Genomic DNA, 12,155 nt, shown 5'->3' on the forward strand with positions numbered 1-12,155 from the left:
TTTCAGGTCTTCTTGTCTAGAGGCTCCTTTTCAATTCTGGCTGCCCAGGTGTCTTGCTGTCTGCTACTGTCACACTGTATTGTGCTTCTTAGGCTGGAAACTCCCTGAGAGAGGCTATCCACCAGGTGCCCTGAGATGAACCCAGAGTCCGCCCACAGCAGGTTCTCTCTGTTCCCCACATATCCACCAGGTGCCCTCAGAAAAGCCCAGAGTTTTCCCATAGCAGTGATTCTCAGCCTTTCCCTGACTCTGACCCCTTCCCTTCCAGTCTCCTTTCCTTCTTGTGTCCTCCTTGCCCTACCAGGTGCTTCCTTAGTCCCACTGGAACAGTTTACATCTGTACATCTGTCACTGCCTTCGAATATTCTTATGGCTAAGAACCACTGCACTATAGGGTCCTATGGCATCTTCTCAGCACCGTGGTTTGCTTGTTGCATCTTGTGGATCATCATAGAAGCTGGTAGAAACTTGCCAGTATCCATCAAGCCTAGAGTCCTCACGATTCTCTGTAGCATTCCCCAGGCAACTCCTTGTCCCCCTATACAATCTCCATAACATCCCCATGGAAACCCGATGGTTTCTAGGTTCTAGAGAGGTGCCAGAACATAGGAGGTCTTCCTGCCATCATCCACCTTCACTTCCTCCAGTATCAGGAACCAGATTTTAGGGGTGGGGGACAGGAAATGAACTAAATGCACCCCTCTCAATCACCCACCGTCATTTTGTCTAGATGAAATGACCCAAACACTTTGACTTGTATATCCCTCCCCCCTTTCCTACAACTCGGAGATTCTTTTTTGTTCCCTCTTGGGTTTTGGCAAATCTAATAACACCTGGCCAAGCTCCAGTTCTCTGTACCCCACTGAGGCTTGGGCTGCAGTTGGGGTGGGAGCAAACTCCTCAGTTTGCTTTCCTGTTTTGCTTTTGCAGCTCAGATAAAGAAGGGAGCACCAAATAAAGGGGGTTGGGAGCATTCAGGATGGAAAATGCATGCTGAAAGTAGACTATAGACCGAATATGATTGCCACTCAATGTCTCTTTTGAAAAACACAGCACCCAAAAGAAGAGAGAGAACAAAAGGGAATGCCCTGCCACAGAGGCAGGGTGGCATGGGGGGAAGGGAGGATGGGAGGGATACTGGGATCCGTGGTGGTGGAAAATGGGCACTGGTAGAGGGATGGGTACTTGATTATTGTATAACTTAAACTCAAGCACAAAAATTTGTAAGTCTACAACTCTACCTCATGGTGTTTCACTAATAAAAATTAAAAATAAAAAAATAAAAAAATAAACTGCCTATTCAGGCAATTTCTTTTCCCACTGTCAGAGAACGCAGTATCACCTTGGTGCCAAATAATCCCTTCTCTCTATCAGATTGGGGCTTCTCTGCTTTATCATCTGGAACCTTCTCCCAGAATACACAAAGATGGGAAGCACAGGGGGGCAGCATGGGTGGGAAGGCATTACTTTGCAAAGAGCCTCAAACAGATTCTTTTAAAGTTCCTGAACTGCACCTTGACTCACTCACTGTCCACACCCCCGTCATTTAAACACTCGGCCTCTCTAAGAGTCTTCTTGAGCCAAAGTCAGCTCCTTAGTTCTCATGTTTGAAGTCAGAGGGTAAAGGGAAGTAGCTCGTTTGTATACCATTGCAACTAGAGAAACAAGGAAACAGCCAAGTTTATCCTGTTTAATTTTATGCCCACTAAGACATCTGATTCCCTCCAGAGTGGAGCCTCAGCACTCAGAAGTCTTCTTTTGCCACAGGACTCTGAGAAGCCCCTGAACTTGAAAGAAATGGGAGAAAACCTCAACGACTTAAAAGGGTGAGCTCTTCCCCCCCTCCGAAGCCTTCCTTTGGCTCTCTACACCCTTCTGCTCTGCCAAACAGCACAAAGTCCACAGGTGGACTGACACCTTCACTTTGCTCTTGGCCTTGGCTGACTTGAAATGTCATGTTTGAAAGAATAACACAATAAAAATTTATGCCACTGCAACTCCCATCAGACTCACACTGTGGGGGTCCAAGTGGCTACCAAGAGCTCCCAAATCTCCCAGGTCTGTTCCTCATGAGCAAGTGAGCACCCCTTTTCTGGATTGTCAGTCTCTGGCACCACAGCAGGGATGCATCTGCTGAGCTCACAGGAGGTGGGAAAACAAAATTGAGGTCATTCAGCCTTGGCAGGTCCTCAAAAGAAGTTGACTCTCAGCAAGACCACCGGCTCTGTCAGACAACTTGCCATGGATTTAGTTCCCTAAGGAACACAAGTGCATGGTGGACCAGGACAGGGAATGAATCATGTGCCTCGGTACTTATTGGCTGCTAGCTGCTAGATGCAACAGACACTCAGCAAGAATGATCACTGCCTTCCGTCACTTGGTGGTCCAAAGAAGAAAGGTGCTAGAGCCCCAGTGAGGAGGTGAAGGTGGTGCTAGGTACTAGAGAGTATCTGTGTCTGGAGGCCACACTGTCTAAGTTGACAATGAACTTGGCCCTAGTGATGAGTAAGGGTAGAGAGGGAAGAAAGGAGGAGAGCAAGAAGGGGAGTGAAAGGGTAGAGGGTGGAGAATGGAAGAGGGATGAGGGGAAAGAAGAAGATAGAAGAGGAAAGGAAGGGAGGAAGATGAAGTAGGGAATGAAGAAAAGAAGTTAGAGGGAGGAATAGAAAGAGGAGGGGAAGAAGGAGAAGAGGGGAGGGGAGTAAAGGTGAGGAGAGGAGAGAAAAGAACCAGGGGACCACGTGGTATCAGGGTTTGAACCCGGGCCTCATACCTTTGGGCTATTTCTATGAAACTCATTCTTTATGACATATTGTATTATCTGCTTATATGAAATAAGTACATATAAACAAAAATATGAAGAGAAGAATTTGATAGTTGCTAAGAATCTGTTTTTTCTGAGAGCAGTTCCTAGTGTCAGTGGCCTGTGTGGTCCTAATATCCACATGAATGAAACATTTATCTTTTGCTAAGCAAAACCAGTGCTTTTTTTCTGTGTCTGTGTCAATGACTGAACAGAAGCAATGCATGTGTAATTTTACCTGAGAGGGACTAGGATATGGAAAAATAAGAGTCGAGAGGAATGTCTTACAAAATGGTGCTCAGATATCATGAAGTAAATTCAGAGAACTTTCGAATTTTCATTATTAATAAACAGAACACTCTGCTCCAGATTCTGTTACCCTTTCAACCCAAGTCTCAGAAACTGTCCCTAGAAATGAACATTTAGCTCACTGATATCTAGACTTCAATATTTTCCACCTCCAATACAAGAGGTAAAACCTCTACCTACAATGAGTGCATCATTATGTAATTTTTAAATGGGTCAATATAAGGTAAACTAATTATATTGAATGTGGTGCTTTTTAAAAATTAAAATCAGCCACAAACCCAGAGAGAACCAGAATATTTTCAATTTGCCTGAATGGGCATCATTGCCTAATGGATTGTCAGCACATCTCGTACTTTATTCAGAACTTACATTTTCTGTGAGCTTTTGCCAGAACAGCTTTTTTCCTTCACCAAAGACTGTGAATTCTACTAAAAATGATTCCATATAACGTTTTTGTGTTAAGAATAAATTGATTTGGGGGTATGGTGCCACCAGCAGGTCAATCTGTACCTGTGAGGCGAGTGCATCAGCAGCCTGATGGCGCCTTCAGACTTCCAGATACCCCAAAATTGCTGCTGTGCCTTTGGCCAGACCCAAAAACTTGGGGCAAAGTTTACCAAGAAAGTAAACGGCCAAAAGTTAGGTATGTGAGAGACACACCCACAAACCACCTCCAGCTCAGCTATATATTTGGAGGCATGACCTCTCTGGTTCCTGATTGAACTGCTTAATGGCCATGATCCCAGAGACTCAGAAACAAATTTCGAAACCCAACGGCTTTTGGCAGAAATGAGTCTGGTCCCTGCAATAGGTTACCAGCACTGGGCCACCCCAGGTGGGAATAGGTTTTGTGCCCTGGTCTGTTCCCCCTGGCGGCCGGGTGGCCACCATCCTCCAGAGGCCATTGGACAGTCAGGTTTCAACCCACAGTGACAAGACACTGGGGCCTTACAGGATGGGGGTAGAGCCGGCCCTTTCCTCCCCGTTCCAACGAGACCCTGAATGACCTCTCTGGCTCCTGATCAAGCTACTACGGCCCTGATCCCAGAGACTCAGAAACAAATCTCGAAACTCAGAGGCTTTTGGCAGAAATGCGTCCACAGTAGGTTTTGTCGCCGGGCCACCGCAGGGGGGAAAGGGTGCTGTCCCCCCACCTGCTCCCCCTTGATGGCTCGGTGGCTGCCATCCACCAAAGCCATTGGACAGTCAGGTTTGGGCCCGCAGTGATGAGACACGCGGGACCTCATGGGATGGGAGTGGAGCCGGCCCTTTCCTTCCCATCCCAACGAGACCCCGAGTCACCGCCCACGAATGGCCCCTCTGCCTCCTGATCAAGCTGCTAAATGGCCATGATCCCAGAGACTCAGGAACAAATCTTGGAACCAGCAGGTTTTGGCAGAAATCCCTCCAGATTAAATTGTTAAAATTTCAGAATTCCAAAATTGTGTGGTCACTGCTGTAGCCACGCAACATCATATGTTATTCATAACCAGCAATAGAAAACAAATTGTCTACTGTTGCCTTTTTGGCATATTCAAGTCACTGTCACAGTCACTATCCTCCTGTTGTTTATCGGGCCCAGTAACTTCTCCATTTTGAGACTTGTTGTTACTATATTTGGCATATTGAATATGCCACGGGTAGCTTGCCAGGCTTTGCCATGCGGGCGAGATACTCTGGGTAGATTGCCGGGCTCTCTGAGAGGGGCAGAGGAATCGAACCCGGCTTGTCTGGGCTGGCTATGCACAAGGCAAACACCCTACCACTCTGCTATTGTTCCAGCTCGAGTATTGGGGTAAAATCCCAAGTAATAATGGTGGGTCAGGTGTCAAAATATTGAATGTAATCAAAGTAGAGAGAGAGTAATGTGGAAATCATCTGCCCCACAGGTAGGGAGAGGTTATGGGATAGGGGTATACAGGGGTTTTTGGTGATGGAGAATGGGCACTGGTGAAGGTACGGGTGTTTCAATGTATGACCAAAGCTTTGTAGCTGCTCTCACAGTGATTCAATAAATAAAATTATAAAAAATGAAAAAAAAGTAAGGTGGAGTTCATGCCCAATTCAATCAGCCTAATCAGTGGCTGAATAAATAGCAGTACTCCTACATTAATAAAAAATAAATAAATAAATAAATAAATGAATAAATAAATAAAAATGGGCTGGAATGATAGCACAGCAGTTAGGGCGTTTGCCTTGCACGCAGCCAACCCGGCCGACCCAGGTTCTATTCCTCCACCCCTCTCGGAGAGCCCGGCAAGCTACTGAGAGTATCTCACCCGCATGGCAAAGCCAGGCAAGCTACCCGCGACGTATTCAATATGCCAAACACAGTAACATTTGTCACAATGGAGACATTACTGGGCCCACTCGAGCAAACTGATGAACAACGGGAGGACAGTGACAGAAAATAAAAATAAATTTTTTTAAAATGAATAAATTGCTTTGATTTTTTCCCTAATATAGTCACAAGACAATTTTTTAAAAAGAGAATTTTATAGTTATTTTCAAAGCATCCAATTCTCAAATACATCAATTTCAATATATATATATATATATATATATATAAAACCTCTCTCTTTGGGAATATCTGTCATTCAATTAGCAGTTCTGAGATTTGCCCAAAAATAGAGCACCTACTATATTGATCGGAAAACTGAGATTAGGATCCAGGAAACCCCCAGGGTATGTTTATTCTAGAAAAAATACAATAGAAAAGAAAGCAGAATTTTTTGTAGAATTTCACATTTTCTGAGTGGGTTGTTCAATCTCCCCAGAATCTACACTGCTATCAACACAGGGTTATTACTATGGACCCCTGAGCCCTGAACCCCTTCCCAGCCTTTCTCCACCACCCCCCCAAAGGCCCTTCAAACTACCCCAAGCACACCCACCAGATCCTGTGAAGATCACACTCCTCCCCAAAGTCCCCTCCTACCAGCACCCAGGTCACAATTTTGAATCATTTTACTTCTGGTTCACATCATGAATTAGGAACATTGTTATTTAGCATTGTGCACATAATTATTTAGTATCATTATTTCCCCTGGCTACTGTGGCAGCATTCCCAGAACTTGGGGGGCCTAGAGGTGAAACTTGGAAATCAAGTCATCAGAAGGGCATGCTCTGGGGACCCTCTAGCAGCTGCTGTCTCTTGGGCTGGGGCAGAAACTCTTGGTGCTCCTGCTTGCAGGGGCACTGTTCAGGACATGTCCCTCTTCTTCTGTACCTTCCCACTCCTCTCCCCTGTCCTCTTGGGAGGACTTTTGCAGGTTGACCTTTGGTCCTGAGACCCTAATGATTGTGAGTGGGTGAAAGTCAGACCTTAGATGCCACGTGGTTCTCTGTGGTCAAGTGCGTGTGACAACCCATGGACTGGGTCACCACAGTCTGGAAAGAACTTTCCACAGTATCACACAACCAGCACTACATCTGAGGAGAAAGGCGTGTTGCAGGGTGCAGTGTGAGGGCTGTCACCTACTGTAATTCATGTGCATCCTATTATAGCTCTCTATTTTAAGAAGTCAGAGTGAATGCCAAAAACTCAAAATAAGCAAAGGTTTCACATTCTCATTAGAGACAGAACCCAGCGCAGTGCTGACCTGCACCCCCCTCACTGGCCTCACCGGCTTTTCTCTCTACCCCCTGCTTGGCCCCTACAAGGTGGCACACGGGTCTGCTCTACTCAAGCTCCTGGAGGCCCAAGCTTATGCTCCCTTACAGATGAAGCAGTGCCTCGACCCCCTGACTTCCGTACCCACCCATACTGCAGGTTTCATGGAGGTGCTTTGACTTCCTGCCAATCTTCCAGGTTATGTCCCAGCTGGGAAAGAATCTTAAGCTCGGACATTCCACTTGTCCAACGAATAAGGCTGCCCACAGCTGATGAAAGAGTCTTAGTTCTATTTCTCTCCCACTTTCCAACATTCTACCTGCTTCTCCCTGCCACCCGGCTAGAAACTTCTGACAGAGATTTGGCAGGAGTCCTGCAACAGCTTGCTTATGAATGGAACCCAACAGATGCAGTTACCATGGGATGCTCTTATGTGGGTTCCGCCTTCAGCTCAGAAATCACACAGACGTGTTTGAATGCCTCATATCATCAGGAGCTCTTCAGACCTTCCTGAAGCTGCCACTCCTCACTGGACCTTTAACTGCATCCTCACCTCAGATCCCCTCGGTGAGATCATCAATGGGCAGGGACAGGCAAAAGTCAGGGGCAAACTGCTCATTCAGACTTGTCCCAATCTCTCACCCCAAGCTGCCCCCAACCTTCACAAATCACACAAATCACAACCATCCTGTTATTCGTCAATTGCCTCGAGCAGGCCCCAGTAATGTCTCTTCGTCCTAGCCCTGAGATTTTTTTTTTTTAAAGTGCCATATTCAAGGCTCTTTCAGAGTTAGGAGAATGAGACCCTTCATTGTTACTGGTATTTGGCATATTAGGTACACCACAGGGAGTTTTCCAGACTCTGCCGTGTGGGCAGGTTACATTCGGTAGCCTGCCAGTTTGTCTAAAGTAGGAATGAGATGATAAAATGTCGCGCGGCCGCAAATGTGGCCATGCGCTTCCGGGAGCTAGGTTTTATAGTCTCTGAATCTTGGCCGTTGATGGGATTACACGGTGCCAGAGGGCCAGTTGGTGGTGTGACCCCCGCCTACTGGAATTTGGGGGGATCTGGGTGGAGGATGCCCAGCCCCAATCCGAGTAGACTTGGAGATCTCAGCCCCGGAACCCGCGTGGCTTTGTCTCTCTGCCGGTACCTTCATGTGTGCGGAGAGTGGTCTCAGCATGGTGGTGGCTGGTTCTGGAGGTCTTCGGCTGCCGGAGCCCTGGTCGGGGTTGGGAGGAAAACTCAACCCGCTCCCCTCCAGGGGGCCCTGGAGAGGACAGCCTTAAGAGTTAAAAGTCACAGTAGGACCAACACAGCCCATATACAAATTCTCTGTGAAGGGCCGAAGCTGTATTGGGGAGCAATGGGAACCTGGAGAGCTGCTTTAATGCTACATTGTTCCTACTTTGCAAGGGTTTGATACAATGAAGAAACCTAACTGTGACCCAAAATTCTTGTGAAATCTGCTTCTTTACACATTTGATGCTAGAAACCAAAACAGAGTGATTCATTTTATATGATCAGGAGGGTTGCCTGATCATTGATTTAGCAAATGACTCTACATTGTTTAAATCCTCCCCTTTTCTGTACCTTTGTTAAATATTTCTGAAATGCCCAGTGTTTCTGAAATGCCCACACCTGGCACACCTCTGTGCCGGTCCGTCTGTCTAGCTGTCCCTACTGAAGTGAGCACCCTCAGCAGTCAGGCCTCTCATCAAAATTCCTTTTTCTTAACACATAATACAAAAAAGGTATCGAGAGGTTTGTGGAATGGGTGTGAATAAAAGACCACAACCAGCCTCACACACAAAAAATCACCAGCTTCTATGACTTTGAAAGAAGGATCACCTGGGAGCTGACTAGTAGTATCAAAAAACATTGGAGAGGGGCTGGAGTGATAACACACGGGGTAGAGTGTTTGACTTGCATGTGGCCAACCTGGGTCCAATTCCCAGCATCCCATATGGTCCCCCAGGCACCGCCAGGATTAATTCCTATGCATCCCCAGGTGTGACCCAAAAAGAAAAAAAAATGGAAAAAGGTTTCCTTCCTTCCTTCCTTCCTTTCTTCCTTCCTTCCTTCCTTCCTTCCTTCCTTCCTTCCTTCCTTCCTTTATTTTTCTTTCTTTTTTCTCTTCCTTCCTTCTTTTTTCATTCTTTTTCCTTCCTTTTCCTCTTTCTTTCTTTCATTCTCTCTTCTTTTCTTTTCTTTTTCTTTCTCTCCTTCCTTCCTTCCTTCTTTTCGTTTTTTGTGCCACACCTGGCTATGCTCAGTGCTTACTCCTGGCTCTATGGTCAGACATCACTGCTAGCTGTTCTTGGGGGACCATATGTGGTACTGAGGATCAAACCCAGGTCAGCTACATGTGAAGCAAGCATCCTACCCTCTGTACTATTGTTCCATCCCTGGGAGAAGGTTTTTTGGTGCATTGAGCCCCACTGTAATACCCTTCATTAGCTCAAGTAAATAGCCGTGCAGATTTTCATGAAAGTCAGTTTAGTCGACGGTGAATCTCACACAAGGGCCTAGACTCAAGGCCAGATCCAGCCAATTGTAATCTAAGCCTGTTTCCTCCTGAGTTAAATGGGATGAATAGTTGTACAACCTCAACATATTAATAAGACACAGAGAATACTGACAAAGGGTGGCAATCAGTCTTATCATAAGAACCTTGGTAAACCTTAGTCATTACGTGTTCACTTCTTCCCATGGATGGTATGGACTGCAGATGGGAACTGAAATAAGAATGGAGAGCCATGTCCAGAAAACACAGGCTCTTGAGAACCAGTGGCATTCTGGATGGATTCAGGCCAAGCTGGCTGCAGAAGGGGGCAAACTGCAGTCTTCTACCACAGCTGCAGGGGATGGAACCCTAGAAGGACCGAAGTCCTGATAGAAGAGCTCCAGCAGTGTTCAAAAGGAGACCTCAGGGTCACAAAGCTATACCAGGAACTCAAAATCACACAGCCTGAAACTGCATTAGAGAAGGGGCTGTCTCCTGCACTCACTGTGCACCCTCTCCTCTCCTCTCCTCTCCTCTCCTCTCCTCTCCTCTCCTCTCCTCTCCTCTCCTCTTCTCTCCTCTCCTCTCCTCCAGGAGACTGCTCTGCTCCCCAACCTTTCTCAGGGGCATGGATGGGCACCCGACGGTGGAGGGAGGCAGTTGTCCCCACCACAGAGCTACACAGAAGGCCTCCGGACAGTGTGGGCTGTGCAGTATCAGTTTGTCACCAGCAAGTTTGATCTTTGTATAGCATCAGTTTGTCACCAACAAGTATGATCAGAAGTATAAGGTGATGCGACTGTTCATACCACTGGTCCAGACATCGAGGGATGAATTTTTGAGGGAGTAAAATGCTCATAAGTTCCAGGAGTCAGGAGGAATAGGAATCAAGTGAAATAAGAGTCAGTCTTTTGAAGGGGTGGTGAGGGTTTCCCAAGCCATGTTCAGGAAGCCTGGGGGCCCCTCAATCTCCTGGCCAGGAGGTTCCAAACAGTGCACAAGAACAGGGTGCTGCACAGCCAAGACATCTGTGGATTGCCCAGGCCCCCAGTACCATACCCAGTGGTGCTTGGAGACAGTCTTCCGAGGCTGCACCCAGCAGTGCTCAAGGGGCCTCAGATGCTGACATCAAACTGGGAGTAGGCGGATGCAGGATAGGCACCTTCTCCAGCTTCTCCATCCCACTTTTAAGGTAGGTCAAAGAACTTGAATCCCAGCATGCTGCAGGCTTGGTCACCTCCCAGCTGAAGAAAATGACACCCCACTCTCAGAATCTGGCAGGCCCAAGAGGAAGCTCACAGTGCAGAGGCTGCTAAATTCACCACCAACACGCCTAGGCGACTCATCCTTGCCATCACAAATTGCCCCGGGATTATTCCATGTAATAAAAAGCCCTTTTTGACACAAAAAGACCAAAATAATAGAAAAAAGTGCCAGACACAATCCAGAAATGAAAAGTCTGAAAAACCACAATGATTGTTCTGAGTGATGAGAGAAATGGCAAGACAACGAGATGGATTAGGTAACTGACAATTATTTCACAATATATATGAACATCAAGTCCACACCCCAAATTTGTGCATTTGTCTTGTCAATTATACTTCAATAAATCTGGAGAAAAAAACAATCATTTCAGGTGAAAATTCAAAAAATATCAACTGATATTCAAAAAGAGAAACTTGTACTCACAAAATCAGATGAAGAGGTGATTAAAAATAGAATCTTCAGAAAACAAAGAAAAACTTAGAGATCAAGACTTTGGAAGCAATAATGAAAAACTGCAGAGTTTTAGCAGTTTAAGCAGGTAAATTTGAGGATATTCTTTCAGAGATTATAACAATAGCAGTAAACTGCAGTTGGAATAGAAAATAGTAAAGAAAGTATTAGATTAATTCAAGCACAATATTGTTGTAAGAAAAGCCATTTAAGAAAGAGAGGATAGATCAAACTTTATTAGGGAATGTTATCAGAGAGACTATCCAGCTGTTTCCATGCTCTAGGACTCTTTCCGGACACTTGGGCCGAGACTCACACACAAGTGAAGCCCCATAGAACCAGGGAAGCGGACCTCTAGACCTTGGACTAAAAGCTCAACAGACCCAGGAACAGAGATCTTCTGCTTGCTCCCAGCAGACTGGATTACCTCCACTGTCTCCACTACCCAGCCGCCACCATGCTCCAGGATGCTTTCCGGACACATCATAAAACATTTAATACAAGATTACTGCACCATATTTGATGGGTTTCAAATATGGTTTAAACTATGGGGATACCTTCAAGGACTATTAGAGGCCGCCCTAAAAGCCTCTATCCCTCTCAGAGAGCCTGGCAAGCTACCAAGAGTGTCCCACCCGCATGGCAGAGCCTGGCAAGCTATCCATGGTGAATTCAATATGCAAAAACCAGAAAATACAATAGGTCTCATTCCCCTGACGCTGAAAGAGCCACCAATACGGCAGCGTTAAGAAGAATGAGGAAGGAGAGGCTGATAAAATCTCAGGGTCAAACTAGACTGCCAAAACGAAGAAGGGCAAAAATGACTGTCTGTACTTTCAGTGCATGTATACTGGCATCTGATGTATCCATCGAGGACCTGATGGTGCAAGTGAGAAATATCAAGTACAACATCACTGGTCTGACCGAGATGAGAAGGCATCAATCACATCACACCGTTTTCTACACTGGGGAAGAACTGTTCCTCGGAACATGTGACAAGAGGCATCGGTGGTGTTGGTGTCCTTGTCAACATGAACTTGGCCATAAACATTAATTCATTCGAATGCCTAATAACCCAAATCAGATGATTACACTTGAATAGATATGGCTCACTGTTGGTAGTTTCTACCTTCATTGTCTACACACCAACATCCAATTATGATGAAAGAGAAATTGAGAAATTAAACATGGAGTTGGAGAAGTTCTA

The sequence above is a fragment of the Sorex fumeus genome, unplaced genomic scaffold (assembly GCF_029834395.1).
Source record: "Sorex fumeus unplaced genomic scaffold, SorFum_2.1 ptg000010l, whole genome shotgun sequence".
Lineage (NCBI taxonomy): Eukaryota > Metazoa > Chordata > Mammalia > Eulipotyphla > Soricidae > Sorex > Sorex fumeus.